Genomic DNA, 12,012 nt, shown 5'->3' on the forward strand with positions numbered 1-12,012 from the left:
TTTATTTCCTGTTTAGATTTCCTTCAAATTGCCATGACATTGGGCTTCCTTGTCTACTTGCCATCTGACTTAACGCCTTTTTTCTGACTAGAGATTTATTCGTGTGGACTCCTAAGTACTTCATAGTTGCTAAACCACCACTTATGTTTAAGTCTCTATATTTTGGGTTTCAAAATTTTGGTTTCCTAATTTATTTTACATTTACAGTTAAAATGTTTTGAGAGTTGTCAAGTTTCTTTTATTCTCTTTAAAAACAACACACACAATATATATGTTTAAAATTTAGGTATAAGATACTATGTATTGAACCCTAAAAGAACTTCAGCCCCCTCCCCCAGCTTACTACAAGTTTAATATTCACTTTAGAATGTTCTATTTTGAGACAGGGTCTCATGTCACTCAGACTGACTTTGAATTTGCTGTGTAGCTGAGGCTAGCTGTGAATTCTCAATTGTCCCATCTCTACCTCCTAAGAACTGGAATTACAAGCATGTGCCACCACACCCAGTTAGAATACTTTTAATATACCACTGTTAACATATATGCCCACAAATACATGTATACATGATACAAATGTTTTGTAAAGGCAAATGAGTTACCAATTAGTTACAAGGGAGAATCAGCGGACCTAGATCTTATAGGATCTAAAAAACAAACAAAACCCTAACAACAGAGCACATTAATGGGGATCAGGAGATCGCTCCCCATTTTCCTCAGTGCTGTGGCCTGTGCTCCCATACCCATAATTAAACTCATTGGTTTAACAGTAGCAACAAAAGACCTGGAGGTAGAAGGGGGAGGGATCGATTAGAAGAGTTTTCAGAACACTCTGGGGAAGGGAACAAGGGAAGGGCAAAGCAGGTGATTATGATTGACATATTGTGCATGTGTGAAATGTCACAGTGAAACCTATGTGTCTGGGTACCTTTTTCCTTATTGGGTTATTGGTACAGAATCAGGCTGTTCTCCCTGAAAAGCTGTGGATTCTCACAGTTCATTTTTGTTCATTTTTTTCCCTCCAGAATTTCAAAATGTCTTGAAGACTTTTTCTAAGATGAAAGATGGTCGTGTGGCCGTTGATGAAGTGGCTGCTTTTTTGGATAGCATGGCTATTCCAGTAAACCCTGAGACACTCAAGGACATGATAAATCACTCTTATGTGGACAGTGAGTTATTTGGATTTTTCTTATTAGCTCTGTTATACAGTATTTGCCTCCATGTCTTCTTTTCTCTTTTTATTTTACCTTTTGGTATTGGTACTGCTTATAGATATTGGTAGTAAAAATTAGTGTATAAAACACATGAGAAAATTCTAAAATTGTTCTATTTTGGTATATTTCCCCAAAGTTAAGAATAAAATGAACTTAAAAAATTTCAGCATTGCCAGGCTTGGCGTTATAACACTTTTAATTTCAGCTCTTGGGAGGCAGAGCTAGGCAGACCTCTATGAGTCAGAGGTCATTCTGGTTTCTGTGAGTTCCAGGCCAACCACAGTTAGTCACATTGTGAGACTCTGTCTTAAAAACAAATATCTCAACATTGGGTGGTGAAAGAACTCTCAGTGAAGTGCTTATTGGCTTGTTATCACGAATACTTGACCGCACACATATGACACACACACATACACAATACAAATTAGAAATTAAAATCTTAGAACATTCAGCTTCATCTCATTTTCTTTTATTTCTTTTTATTTCTTTTTTTTTTTTTTTGAGACAAGGTTTCTCTGTGTAGCTTTGTGCCTTTCCTGGATCTCACTCTGTAGACCAGGCTGGCCTCAACTCACAAAGATCCATCTGCCTCTGCCTCCCGAGTGCTGGGATTAAGGGTGTGCGCCACCAACGCCCATATCATCTCATTTTCAATGGTCACTTCCTGTCTTTATAGATGGGTCATTTCTTTCTTTCTTTCTTTCTTTCTTTCTTTCTTTCTTCCTTTCTTTCTTTTTTTTAATATCCCATTTCCCCTTTTATTCTAATAAAAAGAAAAAAGAGAAAAAAGTTATAACTAATGTAAGAAAAACTATATACAATAAGTACAATAACTATATGCAATATATACAAGTGATAAATAGATGGGACATTTCTTACAGCAAGAAGGAAGAGTATTGACTTCAGAAATGAGGGACACAGAAATCTTGAATTCTCAATTTTATTATGTAGTTTTGACTAAAATTCCCTATCCTGTTTGGTTATTCTCTATGCAACATAGCTTGATTTAAAATATTGTAAGGATATATGAGAGGTTCTTTATTATGCTAACATTTGACCAAAGGATAGCCTACAATAATAGATTGGTTAGTGACTGATTAAATGATTTAGTCATTCAACAAGCTACTTAGTCATTTAATATCTACTGTGTCTGGAATAATGATAGGCAGAATAAAGATGGATAAAATACAGTTCTGCTGTGGAAAGGATCATGTAGAATAATGCTCTGTGGTAAATGCCTGTAGTGGGGTGTTTGTAGGCTGCCATTGGAAGTGCCAGGGAGAGATTATCAGAGAAGGTGATATCTGAACTAAATTCTAAAGGATCAGTAGAGTTAACTGGGTAAAGTGATGGTGAAGAATGAGAGAGAGTGTAGGGTGGTACAACAGTTTGTATAAATATGGCAGAAAAAAATCAGATAATATTTTTGGTCTTTTGTAGGAGCAACATGTGTTCTTAACTGTTATCTCTCAAGACCCAGGTCTTTTTGGTTTTGAAGCAGGTTCTTGCTCTGCATCTCAGACTTGCCTAGAACTCATTTTGTAGCCTAGGCTGGCCTTGAACTTGTGGAAATCCTTCTGCTTCAGTTTCCAAAGAACTGTAGGTTATTTATGTATGATGAGCTCTTGGATGGTAGATATGAGTAGTGTTCGTAAAAGTGGAGATTTTAAAACACAAGTTTCGAGCCATATCATTTGATAGTCTTTAGTGTATACCCTACCAGGAGCAACAGGTTATATATGTGAAACTATCGCAGACCTTTCTGTTGTGGTTTACAGTTTTCATCTAAGTCTTTAGGTCTCTAGCTCTCCCATGTGATTTGGGGAGGTAGACTGAACAAATGAAACTAATTTCAAAGGATTGTTGTAGGAATTGACTGTAAACATCTATCACAGAGCTTGTTGTTATGAATAGAGGGGTGATGTGGAAACCCAAGCCATCCCCAACAGCTCTGTGATTGAAAAGTTCTCTTATTTTAAACTCTGAAACATCCCTGATTAACTACTTCCTCACTTTAATCTGAATGAACATACCTTTTCTTTGGGACCACTGCGCAGTTCAACTTCCCAAGTCTACCCATAACAGCTTGATCCTTTTACACTACAACAGAGTGATCATTTCAAAGCACAGATCTGATCATATTACCCTCCTTGTGGATTGTTCAACAATAGCCCTTGAGATAAAGAACACTCTAAGGTGATGTACAAGGCCGTGCTAGCTAGTTTTATGTCAACTTGACACAAGCTAGAGTCACCAGAGGGACATTAACTGAGAAAATGTCTCTATATGATCAGGCTGTAGGCAAGCCTGTAGGACATTTTCTTAGCTAGTGATTGATGTAGGAGGGCTTAGTTCATTGTGGGTAGGTCCACCCCAGGGCTGGTGGTCCTCAGTTCTATAAGAATGCAGGCTGAGCAAGCCACGAGGAGCAAGCCAGTAAGCAACACCCTTCCATGGTCTCTGCATCAGCTCCTGCCTCCAGGTTCCCTCCCTGTTTGAGTTCCTGCCCTAACTTACTTCAGTGATGAACATGAAGTGCAAGTATAAGCCAGATAAACTCTTTCCTCCCCAGATTGCTTTGGTCATGGTCTTCAATCACAATAATAGTAGCCTTCACTAGGAAAAAGGCCTTGTATTATCTGGCCTTTACCCAGATCTTCAGTTTTATTTAAGAACACGTTCTTATTTTCTGGGTCCTTTTAGAATCTCAGCTACATTCCATGCCCTTCCTGCCAAATATTCACTGCTTTTTAAAACTTTTCCTTGAATATTCCTTTCCTCCTAGTCAATCCCTACTTATACTTTAGATCTAAACTTGTCTATATTTAAGACTTTTGCTTTGACCTCTGACCAGAGCACATTATTATGTTGTACGCCTCACAGTACTGTGGAAGTACAAACTGCTCAGGAATCTTCAGCATTTGGGTAGACACTGATTTTTGATAGTATGTGGGATCTCAGCTGTTTTGCTTAAATATTAAGGGAGATAATGACCTTAGGGAACAAAGATTTGGACCACCCACTTATGATACACACGTAGGGGGACTGACACTCTAGATGTGCTTCTAGCATCTCTGACTTTGTGCTGTTCTTTACAACCTTTGGGATATTTTGTTTATTAAAAATAATTTTTAAGTGATAGGAAGTAGATATTTTGCTAAAAATTGGGGAGAATAATTGAAATACACAGTCCCCATTCTTGAGTCTACAATCTAGAAATTGAGACAAAGGAGTAAGTACTTGAAGTGATATCTATAGTAAATCCTATAAAATTTTATAAAATGTTAATCTGATTGTTTAGACACTTAAATTGTTTCCTTTGATAAAGAAACTTCTATTAAAGGGAAAACTGTGGTCTTAATCTTATACTTCCTTGTACATCGAACTAAAAATGAACAATTCCAGATAGTTTTCAGAACTCATAATGGCTGGCTCTCTGATTCCACCTGCACACACTTCTGAATTATATTCATATTCTGTTCAGGTTGGCAGCTATATGTGTGTTCAAAAGTAAATAGAAATGCTTTAAGTAACTCTTTCTATTACAGGTAACCACACAGTGGATATTGGGGACATTATATTTACTCTGGATGAACTGCAACAACAGTATGAAGATGTTTGTAAGGGACCTTTGTGGCTATAAGTTTTGTTTATAACTAATCTTTAAGTTAACTCCTAGCCCACAGTTTTTAAATCTTATAATGGATATTGAGCCTCTTCCCCTAACCATCTAATCAGGGAGACCAAAATAGAACATTTTGTAACTGTTCCTTCTTAATATTGATTACTTAACGTGATTCACTTAACGTGAGTATTTCCCTGACATTAGTTCCTTACTATTCCTGGGTATTTGGTATACTTCTCCATTAAGTACATCCTTTTTGATTTTTGACTGCACTTTATGTCACATTTTAAGTTCCCTTTCACTTGTTCAAATATAATTTGGTCAAGATTATTCCAATAATTATAAAAATTCTGTAGTTTGATTAGCTTGTAACAGAAAGGAAGCCCCGTCTTTGTTTTGCCCTATCTCAGGTTTTCCAGAGGTGGTGATGGATATTTATCATTATAACTTGTTATTAATTGTTGGTTTTTTTTAATTAAAAGTAATTGAAAAATATATATACTTATGTGGAAAGTGTGATAATTTTTGTAATGAACATACTTTTTGATTCAAGATAATCAGCATTTTCATCTCCTCAAACATTTATCATTTGTTTGTATTGGGAGCTTTCAAACTTTAGAAAAGTTTTAGAATTTTTGAGAGAGTAAACTTCCTGCTATGTCCTCAGCATATACTCTTCCCACACAAATCCATCCTTCAACATATTTATATACCAATATAATGAACTTCTAATCCAGTACTGTTAATAAACCACTGAAAACATTACTTGCAGCTGAGTTATATGGTATCTCATGGTTGTGTTCTTTTTCTGTATAACTTAATTCCCTTCTTTGAATTAATAATTGTCCTTTATTTATTTGCTTGTTTTTTTTTTAATTTAAGAATCTTTACTACTGATTTGACTTCAAATGTTCTTTGTTTGTTTGTTTGTTGAGACAGAGTTTCTCTGTCTAGTTTTGGTGCCTGTCCTGGATATCACTCTGTAGACTAGGCTGGCCTAGAACTCACAGAAGCCTCCTGAGTGATGGAATTAAAGGCGTGCACCACCACTGCCTAGCTGTAGTGGAGTCTCAAAGGGCTTTCTATTTGTAAGATCTTGTCATTTGAAAACAGGGACAATTTATGTCTGCCTCTTCCAATTTGGGTGCATCTTTTTCCTTTCTGTTTCCTAATTACTGTGGCTAGAATTCCCAGGGCTATGCTAGAAAGAGTGGGTCTGATCTTAAAGGAAGAGTTTTCTACTTTTAACTACTGAGTAGGGAGCTAGGTGGGGCTTGTCCCATGTGACTTTTATTGTGTTGAAGTACTTTCCTTCTGCATCTAACTTGGTGAAAGGTTTTATCATTAAATGATCAATTTTATCAAATGCCTTTCGTGCATTTATTGAGATTTATCACATTTTTGTTTTTCGTATTAAGTTTTAAATTACATTAATGTATTATTGTGTCTCAGTGTGGATATACAAGTGGCCATGGTATGGTATGTGGTGTGTGTGTGTGTACAAGTGTGTGCACACATATGTGCACATACATGTGTGTGGAGGTCAGAGGACAATTTGCAGAAATCAGTTCTCTCCTGCCACCATGTGAGTCCTGGGGATCAACTTGGATTGCCAGCCCTCCTTTATACTGTTAGTATATATTATATTGATAGGTTTTTCTGTGCGTTGAATCATCTCTGGGTATAAATGCCACTTGATTGTGACTCTCTGTATAATCTCTTGAATACAGTTGCTAGTGTTTGTTGGGAATTTTTACATCTGTGTTCATTGAAATATTGTCCTGTAATTTTCCTTTCTTATAGTGTGATCTTCTGGCTTTGGTGTCAGAGTGATCCTGACCTAGAGTTTAGTGGGGCTGGAGAGAGATGGCTCAGTAGTTAAGAATACATCCTGCTCTTATAGAGGACCCAAGTTTGGTTCCCATCACCTATGTTGGGTGACTCACAAGTGCCTATAATTCCAGACCTAGGGAATCCAGTGCCCTCTTCTGGACTGTATGGGCACCTGCACTTAATGTGTGCACACCCTCCATATGCATATAATTAAAATATAAAATACATGAACTATAAAATGAATTCAGAAATATTTCCTCTACTTTACATTTTTGGGAAGTGTTTGAAAAGAAAATGTATTAGTTTTTTAAAAGTTTGTTGGGGGTCAGAGAGATAGCTCAGAGGGTAAGAGCACGGGCTGCTCCTCCAGGGGTCCTGAGTTCAATTCGCAGCAACTACATGGTGGCTCACAACCGTCTATGAGATATGACGCCCTTTTGGTGTGCAGAAATACGTGCAGGCAGAACACTGTATACATAAGAAATAAATCAACCTTTAAAAGCTTGTTACTCTTTAGTTGTGATACCATCACATTCTGGGGGTTCCTTTGATGATACTTTTATTACTGATCATTTTACTTGGTATCGATCTGTTTAAACATCCTAGTTCTTTATTATATAATTGGAAAATTATATATTTTGTGATTTATCCATTTCTAGATTATACAATTTGTTGAAGTGTAATTTTCTTCTTCTTCTTCTTCTTCTTCTTCTTCTTCTTCTTCTTCTTCTTCTTCTTCTTCTTCCTCCTCCTCCTCCTCCTCCTCCTCCTCCTCCTCCTCCTCCTCCTCCTCCTCCTTCTTTTTTGGTTTTTTTGAGACAGGGTTTCTCTGTGTAGCTTTGCGCCTTTCCTGGATCTCACTTTGTAGGCCAGGCTGGCCTTGAACTCACAGAGATCTGCCTAGCTCTGCCTTCCAAGTGCATGCCTTAAAGGCATGCAGTGGAGTGTAATTTTCTATAGTAGCCATTTGTGATCCTCTGTGTTTCTGTGGTATCTTATAATGTCTTTTTGCTAACGTTTTTATTTATTTGAATCTTCTCTATTTTCTTAATTTATTTTTTAATTTATTATTTTTTGTGGTACTGTTTTTTTAAAAATTGGAAAGAAAAAGAGCGCTGTAGCATGCACTTGTCATCCTTGTTCCCAGGAGCTGGGGGAGAGAGGCAGATCCCTCGGCTCACTGGCAGCCAGCCTATTCTACTTGGTAAGCCTTAGGCCAGTGGGAGACACAGTCTCAAAAAACAAGGTACATGATACCCAGAGAAGAATCACACCTGAAGTTGTCCTCTGGCCTTCATGTGCACACATAAACACGTACACACGCATGTGATCATGTGTGTGCATCTCTCATAAATGTGCACGTATATGCATGCACACACACAAATCTATAGTGATGAGATAAGTGAGTTACATAACATGAATTTTAGTATGAGACTAATCTGAATTTGTGCACCTTTACTGGAGTGTTATAGTTCCTTGTGTCTCTTTGTTACTAATTAGTTCCTTTTGATACAGGATCTCAGGACTTGATGTTCTCAAACTTACTGTGTAGCCAAGTTTGACCTCAAGCTCCTGATTCTCTTACTGGTACCTCCCAACTGCTAGTTACAGGTCTGCACCATCATGCCTGGCATCCTTTGGCATTTCTCATAAGATAGGATTGATAATATTGTTTCTGTTTGTCTGGTACAGTCTTTGCATTTTGTTTTGAAGAGACAGCATTGCTGAATCAAGTATCTCAGTTGCGGTTGTTTTCTGTGTCACTGAATGTATTGTGCCATTTCCCTTGCCTCAGCTGAAATGTGATGTTTGCTGTTGAAGGTTCCTTATATATTGTTTTCTTTTGCTGTTTAATGATCCTCCTTTTGTATTTGCTGTTTGGTTCTTTGCCTACAACAGGTCTTAATGGCATCTTGTTTGGGTTGAATCTCATTGGAGTCCCAAGACTTTCTTGTACTTGAATATTTTTATATTTCCCAAGATTTAGAAGTTTTATTTTTTTACTATTTTAAAGAATATTCTCTCTCCAATGACTTCGTGAGTCTTGCTTTCTAAAAAATTGTTGATTTATTTTTAGTTATGTGTATGTGGTGGTGGTTGTGGGTAGATATGTGTACTTGAGTGCATTTTGCCTGCAAAGGCCAGAGGTATGGGATCCCCCTGAAGCTGGAGTTACAGGTGGTTGTGAGCCATTGAATGTGGGTGCTGAGAATGAAACTTGGGTCCTCTGGAGGAGCAATATGTGCTCTGCGTAGCTGAGCCATCTCTCTAGCCTGCCTACTCTTGTTTTTATGTAAACTTTCTACCTCCACTGTCCTTCTTTTTTCCTCACAAACTGCCTATAAATTTGAATATTTTCCTTTAGCCCTGTTCCACAAATCTGGTAAGTTTTCTCTGTTCTTTTTCATTATTTGTTCTTAGGATTGCATATTTTAGTTTCTGTCTTTGAGATTTTTTTTTCTAGTTTATTTGTTCTGCTTTGCATGGTTATATTTTTCATCTCATTCACTACATTTAAGTCCCAGATTTCTTATTTTTATAAATTGAATTTCTCTGTTAAATTTGTAATTTTGAATATTATCTTTCATGTGGAATAGAGCTAGTTTTCTGTGTATTATGAAAATTTGTTTTGAAATATTTGTCAGATAGTTTGTATGTTTACATTTCTTTAGAGTCAGATAATGAGAGATTGTTGTCTTCTTTTGGTCATGTTATATCATTTTCATGCTTCTTTTTGCTTTATGCTGATGTCTGTACTAGAAGCAGGAACTTTTCCAAGTTGATTTCTGGAAAAGCCATTTGAAGGTAGTCAGCCTACCCAGATAACAGGCAGGAGATGGTAGTCAGCCTACCCAGATAACAGGCAGGCTATTTTACATGGTCCAAATTTCAAAGTAGAAGTCTAAAAGATTTTCTAAAAAGCTTATATCATTTTATATGTACTAGTGTTTTGCTATCATATATGTATGTACATCAATGTATGCCTGATGCCTACAGAGGCCAGAAGAGTAGGTAGGATCCCTTGGAACTGAAGTTAGGGATAATTTGTGAGCCACCATGTGCTGGAGGCCAAACTTGGATCCTCTGCAAGAGCTGTAAATGCTCTTAACCTCTGAGTCATCTCTTCAACCTTCAAAGATTTAATTATTATTAATTTACTATAACCCATTTCTCCTCATTAGGTGGCAGCTAAAGACTTATACCATCATCCTTAATGACTTTTAGAAATTTAGAACCTAAACATTTTCTTCAGATTGTTCTCATACAGATCAAACTATGAAATGTTTCTACTTTTTAGAAGAAATGGCTTTATATTCAAGATTATATTGTTGCTTTGTCAAATTGTTGTATTTTCTCTGATTTGTAGGCATTTGGCAATCTCATAGATGTAGTGAATCTTTCTTGCCAGACTTTCTTTGGGACTACCAGCTTCCAAATAATGACATAGAGATTTCTTATTAGTTATGAAAGCTTGACCTTTAGCTTAGGCTTGTTCCCATCTAGCTCTTATAACTCAAAATAATAACATGTTTCTGTTAATCTATGTTCTGCCACATGGCTTTTTATCTCTCCTTCATTCTGTAGCCTGACTTCCTCAGTGTCTCTCTGGCATCTCTAGTACACCTAGATACTAGTTCTGAGTTTCTCTCTCTCCCCAAAAGCCCTGCCTATTCTCTCCTGCCTATTTATTGGCCATTTAGCTCTTTATTAAATCAATCACAGTGACACATCTTCACACAAATACAAATAACCCACAACATTTCCCGCTTTTTGTCTAAATGAAAAGGAAAGGTTTTTAACTCTAACACAGTAAAACTATAAACAATAAGAACAATTACCAACTAAGAATTACATGCACAATGTCCAGTCCATTGGTATTTGGCAAATTTGGAGGAAATACTCTTTTATCTATTCTATCTTCATGAATCCAATATTTTATACTTAACCATTTTCTATTATAACTTATATTACCAACCTAAAAATATCTTTTTAGACCTTAAAACATTTTCTTAGATAAACAATTTAAACTTTTATGTTTTTCAACCTTATTAACTTTATAACTCTTATGTAAGTTTCTTTTCTAAGTTTGGTAACAAGGAAAATTGTAAAACTATATCTATTCTTCAACTTCATCAGAGACCTGAGAAAGATAAAATATTACCTGAGTAAACAGGAAGTGCAGAGCAAGCAGCTTCCAAAACTATAGAAATGACAGAGATATGTGGCTGCCAAGACAGTCACCCAAGGTTCCTCTGCAACATTTGGGTATCCATCTTAGACCTATAGGCCTAGAATATCTGGCAGACTTTCTGTGAAGCAGGAATTTTGAAGGACTGTCCTACCTTGTTTTGGCAAAGTTTGTCAGCCACTTCCCTTTGTGTCTTGCTTGTTCAATTTGTACAGTGCACTGTCAGCAGTCAAGGCAAGGGCAGTTTCTTGCCCAGTGGCTAAATTTGCCACAATGAAAGCAAACTCCATATGGAGGTCCTTTGTTTCCCATCATCCATTTTTGAAGTAACTAGTGCTGCCAGGAGCAGATGTGTCTCACTGTCGTGAAGCCTTATGTTATTAAAACATCTTTTTAAAAAAAAATATTTATTTATTTATTATGTATACAGAAGAGGGTGCCAGATCTCATTACAGATGGTTGTGAGTCACCATGTGGTTCCTGAGAATTGAACTCAGGACCTCTGGAAGAGTAGACAGTGCTCTTAACCTCTGAGCCATCTCTCCAGCCCATTATTAAAACATCTTAAATGCTATATTCTGTAGGTCTCTGAAGTGTTTTAAGACCACCTTTTTTTTTTTTATCTAAAATATATCTGTTTGACCTGGAAAACATACTTAACATGACTGCAAGTTTGATTGTTATAGATGACTAACTACTAACCTCTATTTCTTAATTATTCTAAATAGTTTGTGATAATAGCTTTCAAGGACTAGAACTTTACATTATATTTTTTTACTTTTTAAAAATTTTTATTTATTTTTGTTATTATTAAGAGATTTTATATTCATTCTACATATCAACCACAGACTCCCCTGTCCTCCCTCCTCCCCCCCCCCAGCCTTCTCCCACAACCCATGCTCCATTCCCACCTTCTCCAAGGCAAGTCCTCCCATGGGGAGTCAGCAGAGCCTTGTACATTCAGTTGAGGCAGGTCCTCCCCCCTGCACCAAGGCTGCACAAGGTGTCCCACCATAGGTACTGGGCTCCAAAAAGCCCATTCATGCACCAGGGATGAATCCCAATCCCACTGCCAGGGGGCCCCCTAAACAGTTCAAGCTAAATGACTGCGTATCTTGAGGGCCTAGTCCAGTCCCATGGAGGATCCACAGCTA

This window comes from Onychomys torridus, chromosome 8, assembly GCF_903995425.1.
Source record: "Onychomys torridus chromosome 8, mOncTor1.1, whole genome shotgun sequence".
NCBI classification, from domain to species: Eukaryota; Metazoa; Chordata; class Mammalia; order Rodentia; family Cricetidae; genus Onychomys; species Onychomys torridus.